Raw genomic sequence first — 16,939 nt, 5'->3', positions numbered from 1 at the left:
CCAGTGCTGTTTCGTGTGTAGATGAAAAAGGCACTGGAACCAAGAGCTTCTATGAATTTCACATGCAGAGATTCACGCCTCTTTGCCCTTCCATGTTTGCAAGATCTGTCATTCATGGAAGGAAGTTAGGTCGTCTGAAATAACTTGCTATGTGACTAGCCACGGTGGTTGTTATCAGTGCTTTATACTCTGCTCTGGGATGGTAACGAATTTAGACTGACCAGTATAATACAATTCCCAAACCAATTTCTCTCTCTCTCTCTCTCTCTCTCTGTCTCTCTCTCTGTCTCTCAAAAGACAGGCATTTTTTTAAATTTTTTTTAATGTTTATTTATTTTTGAGACAGAGAGAGACAGAGTGTGAATGGGGGAGGGTCAGAGAGAGAGGGAGACACAGAATTGGAAACAGGCTCCAGGCTCTGAGCAGTCAGCACAGAGCCCGACGCGGGGCTCGAACTCATGGACCGAGAGATCGTGACCTGAGCCGAAGTTGGACGCTTAACTGACTGAGCCACCCAGGCGCCCCAAGACAGGCATTTTTAAATGTCTGTTTCTTTTTAAAGTTACATCCATTTCTGTCCATGAATCTTGAACCAAATAGCAATTCAACTTCAGATTTGTCAGTATAAATACCAAAAGCTTAAAATAAAATTAAAAACCCTCTGCCCTTCCTTTGCCTTAAGAGAGCATCCCCATGTTAGAGCAGAAAAAGTGCAACTTTTCTGGGTTGCACTAGGTTGCACTAAGAATCCAAAAATCTGTTTGAGGACTGCCTTCATGGATCTTTTTCAGGTCACTTCACTTCTAGACTTCACTTTATGTAATCAGGAAAATGGAGAGATTGGGGGAAATGGGGAAGAGAAGGGATAGAGAGAGGATATAGATAATGAAGGAGAAAGAGCTTTGAAAGGTATAAAAAGCACAGACTAGCATGAGAATTTATACAAGTTCATTGCTCCTCTTCTTACACACACACACACACACACACACACACACACACACACACACAGCTGCATGCATGCATTGGATTTCTATTCTCTTTCATTTATGTTCCCTTTAAAGTAGGTATTTGAATCCCTCTTAACACATTCAGCTTTGTCTTTTGTCCCATGTACCCATTGATCTCACCAGCACCTGAGGCCTTGGATTTACTTAGTTCTACCTTTTAGGCAGTCCCTGTTTTCTCCCAGAGGTGCATTTAGCTTAGTGTCAAAAGCACAGTATGTTCCCTTTTTGTTAACTTAACCTCTGTGTTGTTTTTTAAAAATCAGATTTGAAAGAACAGGGACCCTAGAAAGCCTGTGATATGTAAATATTTAGCCAGGCAGATAGGGATAGTAAGCGTTTTTCTCTCTTAACACAAAACATGATTTTATTTGCTAAAGCTGTAATCTTGTTTGATAATCCATCAGTTTATTATCAGCTATGTGGTGAGACATAATGCCACAGGGAGATAATGAAGAACCTTCACCTGATACTACCGGGTTGATTACAGTGACCGCAGGAGAGAGAGTCTTCTGGAGGGGATTATGTTAAACATAGCCTTTCTATTTACAGTTGATTTCCTCCGAGGGCTTTAACTGTTCAGCTCCCAGCCTAGGTAAGTAGGTCATCTGAAAACCTTCAAAGAAGAGTCTGCAGGTGTAGATCAACTAGACATGTCTCTTTATCAGGCCTCATTAAGTCATTGTTTGATGCTCAGTGCATTTATGAATCAAAGAAAAAAAAGATACGAAGGCGTTCCATTGAAGACGGTATTTAAAACAGACACAACCCAGAAAAAAATCCAGTTTGGAAACAGAGCAGGAGACCCTTCTACCCCACAGGTAACATCAGGATCCCAGCTCTTAAGTATTTCAGTGAACTGGATTAATAAACTGAAATTTTATTAATTATTTTAAGTGTAATTAATTAATTAATTTATTAATTTATTTGAGAAAGAGAGAGAGAACAAGCGGAGGAGGGGCAGAGAGAGACAGGATCCGAAGCGGGCTCTGTGCTGACAGCTTAGAGCCTGCAGGGCTCAAACTCAGGAACCATGAGATCATGACCTGAGTTGAAGTCAGAGGCTTAGCCGACAGAAACACGCAGGCACCCTAAACTGAAATTTTAATATAACCTTGATTAGTAGGATTCTCAAGGGTGACAGCCCCTTATGGTGTCCCCAGAGAAACCTGGTCAGGCAGTTGGCATGCTCAACTCCAGGAGGGGGTGGTACCCCCAGAGCGCTGCAGGAAGGGCCCCCTGCTGGGAGGAGACAAGTGTTGCTTTCCAGCTCTCATCTTTGAATTCTTTTCTTCCTTGAAATGTCTCTTCTCCAGATTATCCACTATGCAAAACGTCTCCCCCTGAAATGCAGTCTTCAAGTGGCAGGCCTCCTGAACTTAGAGGCTGTGCATTCTGGAGTTCTATATTCTCTCCCTTAGGTCTCTGCTGAGATAAGCAGATGAGCAAACTGCGTTTCAAGGAATTTTAGTATCTTCTTCGGTCCTTTCCCATCTTTCTTTCTCCTTAGAAGACATTTTCTTCAGAAGGTAGATTCTGAAGCCAGATACCTAATTTTAGATCCCGGGCTCTGTGTGGCCTTGGGCAAGTTACTTATCTTGGAATGCGTTGGTCCTCAGCGGGAAAGAGAAGAAAACAGTGTTAGTTACTCGCACAGTTATGGGGAGGATGCAGTTGATTCATACCAAATGTAGCCCTTAGAACAGCGTCTGGCACACAGCAGACATTCAGTGAGTTTTAGGTATCGCTATTATTGTTGCCATTTCCCTCCTTCCATGTCCTGCTTTGTCCCCTCATCAGACATAAATTGACTGTCATCTCTGCGATGGACGTTGTGGCTCCCCTTTTCAGAAGATTCGCTGTCTATGAGGAGACAGGTCATCAGACAGGTGCAGAAGACAGGCACATAATAAAGGTGTGTCAGGGCCTCCAGGTTATCAGGGATCAACTGTTTGGTGTCTGTGGTTTGTTGGGAAGCCCTCTTGAGGAGGAGACCTGGCATTTGAGTTGAACACGAGATGGAGAGGTGTCCACTAGGCCAACGGTGAAGAGACAGGTGTTCTAGGCAGAGGGGCCCGCATGCAGGAAACCATGGCCGTGTGAAAGACCATGGCGGGGATCTGGACTAAGAAGGCTTATTAGTAGAGCTTCCATAACAAAGTACCACAGATGGGGTGGCTTAGAACTAATTTTCTCACAGTTCTGGAGGCCGTAAGTCCAAGATCAACGTATCAACAGGTTTGGTTTCTTCTGAGGCTTCTTTCCTTAGCTCACAGTTTCCTTTCTCACTGTGTCCTCACCTGGCCTTTCCTCTCTATCCTCATTTCCTCTTCCCATATGACCTCATTTTGCCTTAATTACCTCTTTAAAGGCCATCTCTCTAAATGTAGTCACATTCTCAAGGTACAGGGGGTTGAGGCTTGTGCACTTGAATTTGGGTGGGAGACACATTTCAGCCCATCAGAGAAGTCATCTGTTAGGTATGACTGGCGTCAGGCGCATGTGGATGAGTGTCGGGAGATGAAACCGTAATGCCAAGCAGCACCCAGATCTTGAAAGGCCTGGCTTCTCATCCGGCAGAGGAGGGTGTTGCCGGATGGGAATGGACACCGCCCTCTGCTGGAGGCTGTGCTGGGCCCCCGGGGGCTGAGGAGCCAGGGGCCCACGGGAAGGAACCGCACTCTCACGTGTCAGATGAGACGCTGGTTTGAATTCCAGTTCTGTTCCGTCACACCTGTGGCAGCCGAAGGCAGGCAGCGATTCCCCAGCACGAAGAGGCTCCGCGAGAACAAGGATATATGTGGGTGTGGGGGGCACGTGGGTGGGGCAGAGGGAGGCAGCTACAGCTGAAAGCTTGCTGTGGCAGCATCAGTGGCCGGCTTGCCAGGCTCCTGAGAGTGAAGAAGCTTCCAAGCAACCGATGAGGCAGGCTCCGGGTTTTCCTTCTCACGCCTGAAGGCCCCTCAGGTGTTCCTACCATGATCACATCTCTTACTACCCTATTTTGTAAATGAGAGAACAGCCTCCCTTTCCTTCTCCTGCCAGGTAGAAGCCCACGGCAGCTCCATGCTGTTGACAGTCAGAGAATGAGATAATTACTCCTCTCCATTTTTAGAATCCAGCTCACACTCAAGCACTTCGGTGCAAAAAAAAAAAAAAAAGAGGTGCCGTGTTGGGAGAGCAGCATCATTTTGTGTGGGGGTCCCATTTGGTTCAGAGACCAGAGACAGGTATCTTGCCCTGGTTTTACTTGTGTGTGGTTGTAGCTGCTTGGGCACACATCACTTCCTCCCTGTGAGAGTTGAGCTTCTCTTTTGTAAAAAGGGGATGATAATATATGCATGACTAGGACAGTGGTGAGGACTCAGTGAGAAAACATAAAGCCCTTTGTAATAGTTAAAGCATTATGCAAATGTCAGTTCCTAAGATGGAAATAAAAAAAAAAGAGGGGCGCCTGCGTGGCTCAGTTGGTTAAGTGATCAACTTGGGCTCAGGTCCTGATCTCACCGTTCACAGGTTCGATCCCCGCATCGGGCTCTGCTCTGACAGCACAGAGCCTGAAGCCTGCTTCGGATTCTGCGTCTCCCTCTCTCTCTGCCCCTCCCCTGCTTGCTCCCTCTCTCTCTCCCTCAAAAATGAATAAACATAAAAAAAATTAAGGAAAAGATTCAAGGTGCTTGCATTTTACAATGTTGGTGACTGGGTAGGAAAAAGTAAGCATTTCGATTCCAATGCCAACTCTGTGCTTGTGTCAAGACCTTGGGCAGGGCAATTATAAACCCTGGTATCACTGCCCTGCTTTGTATAGTGGGAAGTGGTGTCTTCCTGTCTCTCTCCTTGCTTTCCACCCTCCCTCCTTCCCCTCAGCTCATCTTCTCTCAGATGATGTAAAGATTAATTGGATGGTGTCCATGCTGTCTGCCAGGGAGACAGAAAGCATGAAGTATCATCTGGACGGGTTTGGTAAGCACTAGATTCTCTTTCCTCTGCTTTTGACAAACAGAGTGACAGCCCATCGCTGTGTTTAAACAAGTTAATATGTATGTTCCTTGACATAAGGAAGCGCTCTAATCACGAAATACGGCTTGCATGTCATTTGGTTTTGAGATTTTATTGAGTACTACTAATCTTGACATATTTTGGTTGGCACCTCATTCCTGGTATAGTGGGTTAGCGGTTGAATAGTTTGCAGACTTTGTGAAACAAAATCCTCATTTAATGGTTTAGTTTGGCTACATTTCGAAAATATACAAAAACATAATGCACTTTAATTTTATAGGGATTTTTTTTCAACTTGTGGCTTTGGTTTGGCTCCCCCCCTTTTTTTACTCAATGCTCTTTCTTTTCTCTCTCTCTCTCTCTCTCTCTCTCTCTGCCTCTCTGTCTCTCTGTCTCTGTGTTATGTTCCAGTTGCATAGCCTATAACGAAAGCTGCAAAGAAAGACAAGCTTGTGAGGTGACTGAACTGCAACCAGAAGAACCCTCTTTGTACTACTTGATGTCAGGAATGTGTTTACACCCTGGCCAGTGCTCTTGCCCTGGACTTTTGTGTGTGAGTGCAGGGGTTCAGAACATCTGAAGGCCACCACGCAGTGGAGTGACAGGTCTGAAGCTCCCCCATAGAAGCACCTGGTCTCAATGTGCAACAAGATTTCAGTCAACACCAGCCCCCGAAGTCACTGAACCTCCATGACATCATGCCCAGGCGGGAAAAGTCAACAGGTCTCTGGCTTGGGTTCCCCTCCCCTGTTTTTCTTTCCTGGGCTCTCAGTTCTGACTCAGGGATGATGTTTAGAAAGCAGAGCTGAGTTCAGGCTGCCCTCTCGATTACTTTGGCTGGAACCTTCCTGAGTACATTTTGCTATCTCTTTGTGATAGAAACAGGGGCACTCACAGTTGGCAGGGGATGCTCTTTCTGTTTTAATTTCGCAAGGCATAATTATAGTTCCAGGGTCTGGAAGCAGCATAGAGTTCTTTGGAGAACTTCACAGGGATTTTTCTGTTATGACATAGTTTATCTGGCGGGGGGTGGGGGGGGGGAAGTAAGGCAAAAGGCATTTCCAAAGAGGAAATAATAACACTATTCATGTTAGCATGCCATTCCATATTGAGTAGATCACAAAATCAGAGTACACATTTTGGAGGGGAGGGGGTGTGGAGAAGGAGGTGTCTTAAAATGTTGGACTCATATAGTGTGGGAAAATCTGGATAAATTCTGATGAATGGATGTGGGTGGAGAAGGATATCAGGATATAAAAATAAATGTTTTTACTTAGAAAAGCAATAATGAAGCATCCAGCTGTATCTGAGTGAATTTGTAAGTACCCTGGGCCCTGGGGATATGGAAAAAGATCTCACCCTAGTAATAGTAATCTGGCCTAAACCGAAGTCATAAAATTCCCTCTGCCCCCAGATGTTCAGTTAGAGGGTACTTGGTTACTCTGTTGATGTAGCGAGAAATCACGGAACTGCCAGGGGTAATGGAGAGAACAGTGACAGAGGTAGGGAGATGAGGCTGTTTCTCTGCGATGAAACCTGTCTTTATAGGTGATTCTGATGTACAGTAAGTATTAAATAGAGCAACTAAAAGATGTTTTATTTGAGATTAGTGCTGGAGCGATATTCTCCCCATGGCACTAATAATCCTGCAGTGTTCCCCACCCACTTTCTCACAGGCTCCCTGCTCTGTGTGTTCCAGGTGAGCCATGGTGTCCACGTTTCTGCCTCGGGAAAGGAGAGATTCACCTTTACTCACTGTGCCCATGATTTTTTTTTTTTTAATTTTAGAAAACAGGGGTATCCGTGCACTTTTTGGTTTTTCGGTGGTGGTGGTGGTGCAGAGGAAGATAATAAGTGAATTCTGCCTTTGTAATTTAGTGACAGGGACGTATAGATAGGGGCAGCTCCAGGTAAAAGAGGGCTTTTCAAGAATGGTGTTTTGTAATTGAGTGATCATTTCAGACGTTCCTTTATGCATGTATGCCCGGTTTGAAGTCCAAGGGACACATACCATCTCAACCTAACATCTCCGATGCTTTCTGCACCACGCAGGACCCACAATCCTTGTTTAATTGTGTGCTTCTTGCATACTTCAAGGGCTGTCAGAGGAACAATAAGAGGCCTGTTGTTGAAACCACATCGTTTCCATCACAGGGGGAAAAAAATAAGGTCATTGTAAGCTTGGAGCATTGTTAGGTTTGAGCCTGCCCAAATTATTTCATTCATGTTAAAATGTAAGGAGATGAGAAACGTATTGCTTGAGAAGACAGGTTATTTTACATCTGCCCCTTCCCCACGCTGGGATACTGGACCCCAAGCCTCTCCCGGATCACCCCCTTTTTAGCTGGAGGGCCAATGCTCTCTGCCACCCCCACCCCCTACCCCACTCTGGCAGTTCGGGTTTGTGTGTGTGTGTGTGTGTGTGTGTGTGTTTTCAATTTGTTAAGATGCTAAAATCTGCTTTGTGTGATTTATGAAGGAACTTGAAGCGATTAGTTTCACAGTGCATGAAAATTCCTCAGGTTCAGGGGGGGACGGCCAATCTGTTACACTGTTTGCCGTGGACTGGATGGGAACATGAGCAGCTCGGAGCCATAAGGAGATTGTGTCGAGTTATTAAACACTTGTGGTAAAGCTGCTTATTGTTAATTCCCCGATGTCCTGCTGAAGCGATAGGATAAAATCAGATCGGATTAGATCAAAGAGCCTGGGAGCCAGCCTTTGGAGCAGATTCATTTAATCAATAAAGAGACCTCCTGAGAGAGGGGCAGAGAATAGGGGCCGTCCTGGTGGCTCAGGAGATTAAGATGGGGGTGGGGGAGGTCAGTGGTGGGAAGAAACAACATTTATACGTATTTATTTCTCTCCTTCTTTTTGAGACATAATTCTCCTCTGAAACATTTCAGCCATGAACATTTTAGCCACGCTCACCAAAGGGTATAAACATTTCTGTAAGATCTCATTACTCCAGCACCCCATTACTCCAATAATGCCCTATAAAGCAGGAGTTTATTTAAAAAAAAACAGACCAAAAACAACTTCTGTTCTATAAAAAGTATTTCAATAAAAGCAATTTAGGCTTAAATGATTCCCCAAGAAACATTAATCCCTTATGAGTTAATCTGCAAAATTTCCTATTGTCCCTTTGTGAGGAGAAATAAAAGAGAAACACCAAAAGGCCAAAGTCTGGCCCCACCTCCCTCTTTGTATTCTCCCCATGCCCACCTTCCAACCCCCGCCAATAATTAGAAGGCATTGTGTGTTAAGAGGTATGATGCACGTCCTTCATCCATGATTAACACTTCAACCGGTGCATATTCATTCATCTCTTAGCCCTGCCAAACCCCACTAAAATGAGGACTCGTGGAAAAGGAAGTGACACCCATTAGAAAGTTAACCACAGAAAATGAGAGAAAAAATGAAGGATGGAGCAAATTAAGGATGCGAGTCCCTCAATGGTTATTGGCTTTAATGGTGTTATAAAAATGATGTCGGCTTTTACCAGGAATAATTTATATTCCGAATTAAATAAGGATATGTATCTATAAATCCATTCTATAAAACTTAATTTTCCATCTAGATATGCTGATTACTTCAGGCCCCAGCATACCTTTACCGGTTGTTAATTACCACGGGATGGTTTAACACTATTTTCCAAATCAGCATGCATGCATAAAATGACTGCAATCCAATTTGACACATTATTAGTGATGATTATTGTCATAGATAAATTAGATTGAACAGAAAATAACCTTCATCCTTAGCATGTTTTAGCTCTCAGAATTAATGTGATTTGGTGAACACATATAAATAAAAATCTGATGAGTCCCTGCTGACTACAGGGCCTGCTGGTGCTGAAGTGTATCAATTTCATGCAGATGATGAATTCCTTAAGCATTCAATGATAATCATGCTTGATTTGACAAGACTTTCTCATGCTATTTTAGGGCCTTAATTTTCTGTGAAGTTCTGTCAAGTGCTCATCAAGCACCCACTTATCTCCGTATCTTAACCTGGCAGCCAATCACAAGGTTGCCTAACAGTACAGCTACCGAGTGCCAGCCCATTAATATTCGAGTCACGTGACTGTCCAAGGAGAGAAACCAATCAATGGCTGATTAACATTCAGGTCACATGACTCCCGAGGAGAGTAAATGAGTTACACAGTAAGACATCAAACAAATTTTCATCTTGAGTGATTGCTTTTTCTGCTGCTGTGATGTTTGTCAAATTCGCTCTAGCCTTGTCCAATTAAGCTCCATGAGCTGAATTAATAATGAAGAGATGTAAGTACCGTGCCAGCATGAGAGCTGTGAGTGGTGCCACGGAATATGAACTGCTAAGAAAAAAAAAAAATTCTTACAATGATTGAAAAACCGCATCTGGATAACTAGAATAATTGCTTTTGCAATCTTGATGCTGTTGTGTACTTTCCAGTGCAAAGTGTGGACTGGAGTGTGCTGAGACATGGTACTTTGTGTGATACTTCAAAAATGATTGTGATTTTGAGGTTAGAGTGATTTTAAAGGCGTCACACAAATACACGTTAATTGGATTATTGTTTGTGACCCTAGTAATGAATTTCATTTGCACACTCAATTAAGTTCTGGGGCCTTCTAGAGATATGATCTCTCAAGGTTTTTAAATTATCCATAGAAGGGAAGGAGATTGTTCTGTATTCCTGTATCTTGGGTGAAAGAAATGACTCAACCAAGTGCTTTAGAGAGAATTTGTGAACATGTGTGTGCATGTATGCATGCACCCACGTGTACTGTTCATTTCATTAACATTCACAGGTCAGTAAATCAAGTTCATCGAGTTATTTCACACTGCATAGGTGAATTGAAGCAGAATGTTCTGAAAAAGGCCCATGCTCTCTTACTGTTGATAGCCAATGACAGCTTTCTTGTAGTTTCAGGGAAAGTTCTATTTATTCACAAAGTCGATGGCATTTCAACACAGATGCGCTACTAAATTCCAGTGACATGTTTAGAATAGAGACCCTATGACTAATAAAGCTTTCATTTCTTCCCTGAAGGGAGTGAGACTTGACTAATGGTTTATTGGAATTATCAAAGAGTGTCAAATCCCACTTAATAAGTTCCAGCATGAAATTAACTAAATTCCCAAAGGCCTTTCTAAAACAATATAGTCAAATAAAAGGTGTTGCGTGTGCTGGAAAGAGTGTTAAAACCAGTTACTTGGAAGTGACGAGAAATAAATCTAACTGTAGGCAGGAGGCAATGTTTACGCATACAGTTAATAACGTTCTTAATGGGACTGCTTGGTTTGGTGATTCCCGTACGGGGAGCAAAGTGAGAGGTGGAACACAGTGTAGGCAAAGGGCCATAAGTCAATTCCCAGCGCTGTTAGTCAAGGATGGAAACTGCCAGGAGAAAAGCAATGAATTTAAAAGCCCCAGCAAGCAGAGAGAGAGGGGAAGGAGAGAGGAGAGGTTTGAGGGGAGAAGGTGGAAGAGTCCAAGATGGACCATCCTGATGTAATGAAAACTTACTTAGTCCAAAGAACAAGGGACCCCAGCATTTCCCCAGATGGATTCCTTTCTGACTGTTCCTTACTAGTGACTTAGAGAATCGTGTTGTCGTTCGTAACTTCTCAGGGACAGAAAGGGCATATTATAGCAATGTTTTGTTTTGTTTTGTTTTGTTTTAAAGCAAAAACAGAGATCCCAACCACAAGGCATAAACTGAATTTCAGAGACTTGTGAAAACACAGCTCTGACTTAGTATGAAAAATCTGAGGCACCCAAGGTAATGTAAGTTTAACTCGATCTTCTTTTCCTGAGTATTTTGCCCATGACTCGCTTTGCACCAAACTGGTAGCCTGGAGCTCTGCTCACATTCAACGCACACGCGATGGAGCCGCTTCCTACAAGCACCCCACTTCCTGACACTTGAGAGCCCTGGACGGGAATGTGGCTCAGTCGCTTTAGAAGGCCCTGAATAAAAGGGTATTCCACTTTCTGCATAACTTTACATAATTAATAGTTTTCCATGCAAACTATTGTTTGCCTTAATTGTTGTTTCAACAGCTGTTTTCATTAAATTGTAAAGCCCGCTGTGTCTAATCCTTTGAGCACCACTATTGATAACAAGAACTGCTCTGAAGCTTGCTCTGGAGGAAGAGTTAGCTCCCTGCCAAGCTGGAAAACCGTCATGAAGTTACTTGAAAAATAAGGCCTACAGTGGGACTGGTTGTGTAGCTAATCCATTAGGCTTTTCAAAAGAGCCATGCTCTGTACCCTTATGGCTAAATTGACCCAACAACCAATCAATGCCTTTATTTGCTGCGTGGCTGCCCCGAAGGGTCTTCTAGCTGGGTCCAAGTCGCAATCAAAGCCTCCATCAGTACTGGGTCCCTGATGACATAAATGGCCAAACTTTCAACGCGGCTGGCTCGAGTCCAGTCACACCATTTTGAAGATACAAAGAGGCTGTGTTGCACGGTGGAATTCATTTTCTTGTTTACTTCCTCTAGAAACAAGAGCATCATCAGCACGCTCAGTGCATCGGATCAGACCGCGGAGTTGTTGACAGAAGCTTGGCGAGGCTTGCCAGCTTTCCACAAGAAACGCTGGCTTTCTTCTCATACACCCCCTACCGTTTGTGTCTCCGCCAATTGTAGCACATCAGAGCGGCCATTGAGATAATGACCGTGAAGTCTCATGAGACACTTTGATGAAGTGTAACATTTTTTAAAGGATTTTTGTCTGTGCCAAAGTGATCGAGGCAGCTGACTAAAAATCACCCCATCAAAATCAAGGCTGATGAACAGCAGGCGGAGGCATGAGCCTCCCCAGAGAAGATGGGGGGATTTTGCAGCCAAAGTGTCTTTCTTTCCACGTCTATGTGTACCACAGATTCCTTTTTTAAAAAGTCATCTTTGTTTCAGATGAATATATGTCAGTGGCTGATGCTTCAGTCTCCAACATTTTTTTTAATTTTTTTTTTCTGTCAGCCCCAAGAAGATACAGGGAATGATTCCTTTCTGACAGCTCCCTACTAACGGCTTAAAAAATAACATTGTGCTTAATGTGATCTTGGTTGGAAAAAAGCACGCTGGGCATTTCAGTGCAATGCAGGGGCTTTCAGTCAGAGGTTGACCCAGTCCTAATGTTCAGGTACATTTAGATTTCTCTAGTTGAGCTGGAATTAAGAGCAGGATACACAAAAGTGGTTCCGAACCCGTAAGAATAAAATGAAGCTGGTAACAATGTATACAAAGATTGCTGGCTTCTTTGGGAGAGAAATCACGTGTTTAATTTATTGCCTGGTCTGTCACGACTACCAGTTGTTGAACACCTGCCGTATTCACACGGAGTCTGCGATCTTCACAACGCCCCCACTTTACCACCTCCATTTTAGGTGAGAAAGCCAAGGCCCACGTGAGGAACCTGAGGCCTGGAGATGTTAAGTAACTTGGCCAAAGCCAAAGAGCTGGGAAGTGGGGAAGGCATGGTCTGACCCGTGTGCTTGCTCACAAGATGTGTTCTCTTCCCATCTGTGATTCACTGCTTCCATTGTACGCCTGATACAGCTCATTAAATGGTGCTCAGTGGGAGAAGAGGAAACAATTTGTGGTTGAATTGGTAAAGGCAATGAATAAAATGGATTTACAGTTTGCCATTCTCACCTCTCAGCTTGTCAAGTAGACATTAGCTGCATGGCATCCTTTCATACCAGTCAGCAAATGCATGCTCTGAAACCAGGTTTGAGCGTGAGAGAAGCTGCAGTGAGGTTTTGGGTAACCTCAGTCCATCTGCACTTTACCTTCTTATTCAAGGTTGAAGCTCGGGACAGGTCCTGCCCTTGGGAGGAAGTGTGGGCGGTGAGCTCGAGGACTTCTCAGAATGTCACAATTGAAGAGACAGACACCTGTGCTTCTGCAAATCGACGAAGAAACCACAAGTGGAAAAAGGGGGTTACAGTTCAGTTGCCTTTTGACTTTTTGGTTCTGCTTGTGGAGCAAGAATCTGTGTCAGAGTGGGATGGAGGGATAAATTGGAGGAAGAGTGACAGGAAGTCAGGGAGCGGAGAGTAATGACACAGATGCTTGTATTTGCATGTGCAAGTGACATTCCCCTGGGCTCCTTTTAAATGTTTTCATCCTGTTTCCCTAAGTACAGCCAAATAAAAGGTGACAAAAGCTCAGAAAACAGAACAAAGGCACCAACCTAATTTTGTGCACACATTGCAAGGAATAAACTACAGGGTCTCACTACCCTGTTGCCAAAGAGAGCAGGTTTCAGGAGTCAAGATGGATGCTTCCCGGTTTACACTTGGAGTTTACTAATTATTTAGGCTTTGAAAAGAAACAGCATCCTAGATCCAAGCGTTGCAGAGAAGTTTAGGCATCCAACTTCGTACACTTGAGGCTTCGTGAAAGAAAAAGGACAAGGGAGGCTAACGGACGGTTGGCAGAGGTGCGGGGAAGGCTTCTCATGACGTGGAAGCCAGGCAGGAACTACATATATCCTTCTGCACAAGGAAACTTGTGTAATGGACCCAGAGGCGTTCTGAGAGGTCTTTCAACCTCCCTTCCATACCAAAGCATGGGCATGTGCATTTTATAGAGGGTGAGTATTCTATTGGGAGAGTCGATCTCAAACTCCTTATTAGCTCATTTCAAATAGAAAGCACTCAGACTTGAAAGGAAAGGACTCTAGTATATTACTTTCAGGAGCCCTTGAGTGAGGGAGCCACAAAAAATCCATCAGATTTTAAAGAAAACTCTCTCTATCTCAGCCCCTACCCTCACTTTCCTCATTTGTAAAACGATGGCTTTAGATTCTCTGAATCCCTCCCAGCATTAAAAGTGGATAGTGTTGGCATTCATTAAATACCGACTAATGCCTTTCATTTCCACTGATTCTAAGAGGATCTTGAAACTAATTGAATCAGTCCAAATTGACAAATAAAAAGATCTATTTGTCACTTTTCCAAATATGCTCTGCTTCTGAGCCTTTGCTCAGCATTTCTCAAATTGTGGTCCCTGGACCAAGGGTATCAGCTGGGCCTGACGTGAAAATGAATCAGCCCGCCCCTGCCCGAACCACTTACTGAATAGAAATTCTGGAAGTGGGCCCCTACCGTCTGCATTTAAACTGCCCTCCAGGTGATTTTGGTGCTTGTTCAAATCCCAGACTACTTGCTCAAGCTGTCCTGGCTGCCTGGGATGCCTTTCTTGAGGTCTATTTGAGACTTAGTTCAAATTTTGCTTTCTTCAAGAAGGCTTTCCAGCATCTCCTGAATGAAATTAAGTTCTCCTTTTCCTACCATCTCACAGCATTTCCCTTCTACCGTCGTTGAAGAACTTATTAGACCTTCCTGCAATGCCGTGTCTGTATGTGCTAATCTTTGCCCAAGATATGGAGTCTAACAGGGTGTGGGAGGCAGCCTCTAAAATGACCCCTAATGATCCCCATCTGTTGGTAGTCGTGACTTGTATATTCCCCTCCTTTTGAGTGTTGACTTATCTCTGGGTTGACTTATTTCTGTGGCGGAAATGATGGGGTGCCAATGCCAAGATAAGGTTATAAAAAGACTGACATCCATCTTGGTCATGTTCTCTTCCTTGTCCTTCCTCCCTCCCTTTCTCGTCCTCTTGCTTTTCTTCCTCCTTCTCTCTGTCTCTCTCTCTCATCTTTCTCCCTCCTTTCCCCTCCCCCCACCAGACCAGCCACCATGTAAACAAGCCCAGGCTATCCTGCTAGGGAGGCCCTAGAGGGTGAAAGGCACATGGAGAAGGTTGGAAGTAGCCTTGCGGAAAGGCACCTATTAGTGAGCATGCAAGTGGATCCTCCCCTGAGGATCCTTGAACCTTGAAGCGACTGCAGCCCCTGCCTACACTTTGATGGGCAGCCTTGTGAGTGACCTTGAGCTAGGCCCACCAAGTTAAGCTGCTTCTCCGTTTCTGAGCCACAGAAAGTATAAGATGATAAACGGTTATTGTTTAAGTTGTTAAGTATTAGACTGATTTGCTATGCAGAAATAGATAAACTAAATACATAGGACCAGCATGCTTTTCGGGTCTCCAAAGCACATAATAGGGTGCTGTACTCATAAGAGAAGTTTATTGTATGATTGTTGGAATCAGAGGAATGTTGCTTTGAGAGATTTTCAAGAGTGGTCAATTTCTAGGTTTAAAAGGGATGAATTCACTGCAAGTCCCAAGGAACATATGTTGAATAAGTTATAGGAAAAGAATAAAGAAAGTGAGGGTTAGGGGAACCTGGAATAAAAGGAAGAAGGGGGAGACATGTGGTAAGTTGGAGGGAAACTCACATAGGCTTTTGGACTAAGTTTTCCTGCAGTTGTGGTTTTCAAACTTGAGGAAATAAGAGATTTTTAAAAAAACAATTTGAAGAAGATTGAGGCCGAACTACCCAAATAAATATCTGCAATATGATAGAGAAAGCCCAGAAGTGTGCAAATGTCAGCCAGAGGCCACCCTTTGAAGACCAGGGCAACACTGAAGAGTCCGAGTTTAGATTCAGCCAAGACAAGTATCCAAGTGACTCTGCGTCACATCTATTCATGTATTCTTTTCTCCCAACGACCTACCTTTGTCTCAACATCCTGACATTCTTGTGTTCTAATCATCAGCTCCCAAATTTGCCTTGAATCATCTTCTGAAAGGAAGAACAACAAATCATGTGGGATTTGAGAGCAGCTAGCTGGAATTCGGTCTTCCTTCTTGTGTGCACAGTGTCCTCCTCTTGCCCCGTGCAGTGCACTTCTGGTTTCTTTCCCCTTCCTGGCGCGCAGGAGGGCTGGCGGTGCCTGAGAGAGGAAAGGGGGTGGTGAAGGCAGGCCAGCAGCCCACCTGCTCCCAGGACCGGAAGCGTGTCCACAGCGTGATGACATGTTTCTCATTCTAACCTTAAGGAGCAGGACCTGAAATTCTCCCTTGGTGCTCCTGAATGCTACTGCTGGCTCCTGCCACGCACACACACCCGCACGCACACGCACACACACGCAGGAGTGTAACACACTCCTCTGAAAACTTGAGTCGCAGAGAGAATGCAGCGAGCTGGAACCGGTGGTGGGACAGCCTTCTCCTGGTACTTCAGGACATAATGGAGACTGACCAAAGAGATTACTGACTGGGTGAAGAATGGAGACTTTAATTTCAAATGAGCTTGTCTGCACTTTGCTTGAGAAAAATCTTGGCTTGGATGACACCCAATATAATACGGTTTATTTGGTGTAAGTGCAAGTATTTTTCTTTTCCTTTTAATTTTCTCATTTCCTGAACACAGGACTTTCTTTCTGAGGAGTGTTTCATACCACTGTTGTTGTCATGTTTGGCTTCATTTTAAAGAGTAAAAAAAAAAAAAAAAAAAAAACTGTTTAAGAGAACGGCTCAATTAAGTTTTATATATTAGCTTGGCGACTGCTTGTGTTACTTAACTAAAGAAAAGCCAAGAAAAACTATATAATTCTGTGATTCAAGGCACAGCACTTCAGAATAAGTGTCGGACAAAATTGTTTCTCTTACCATCTGAGAGGTGGCCTCAGCCAGCTTTTGTGGGTTTGGAGGGATTTTGAAGTTGTCACTTTACAGAAACTGTGATCTTGTTGGGGAGATCCTCTGGACGCTATTCATTGCACTTTCTCTCTTGTTCCTTTCGCCACATGCCTGCCTCACCCTCCCAACCAATTTTCCCTCTGAGGTGGCTTTGGGGAGAGATGGCAGTCTCCTCTCGCTCCTGGAGAGAGAAATGTGAGAGGATGAGAGCCCTACATTGCTCAGTGAGTGGGATGAGTTAGTTGAGGAAATGGCTCACATGTGGCCAGTTTCTCTTGAATTCTGCAAGTTGTGCCACGTCCCAATGGACGTAAGTTCGATTAGATAACTCTTGTTCAGCAGATCTCACACTCCCCTTGTGGATTTACCTGAATCTACATTTTGAG

The 16,939-nt window shown here is 44.0% G+C and overlaps 1 long non-coding RNA gene across 1 annotated transcript in view; it reads left to right on the top strand.

Moving 5' to 3' along the window:
- Nucleotides 1–16,371, top strand: part of LOC121013590 (uncharacterized) — a 107,006-nt gene extending 90,635 nt beyond the window's left edge. The window contains exon 2 of the long non-coding RNA XR_005782791.1: nucleotides 15,911–16,371. This is a non-coding gene — a long non-coding RNA (uncharacterized LOC121013590). The remainder of the gene's footprint in view (nucleotides 1–15,910) is intronic.
- The last annotated feature ends 568 nt before the right edge of the window (nucleotides 16,372–16,939 follow it).

Source organism: Herpailurus yagouaroundi, unplaced genomic scaffold (assembly GCF_014898765.1).
Source record: "Herpailurus yagouaroundi ecotype Mexico unplaced genomic scaffold, PumYag 199, whole genome shotgun sequence".
Taxonomy (NCBI): Eukaryota; Metazoa; Chordata; class Mammalia; order Carnivora; family Felidae; genus Herpailurus; species Herpailurus yagouaroundi.
The sequence above is the reverse complement of the archived record's forward strand: the minus strand, read 5'-3'. Positions and strand labels throughout refer to the sequence as shown.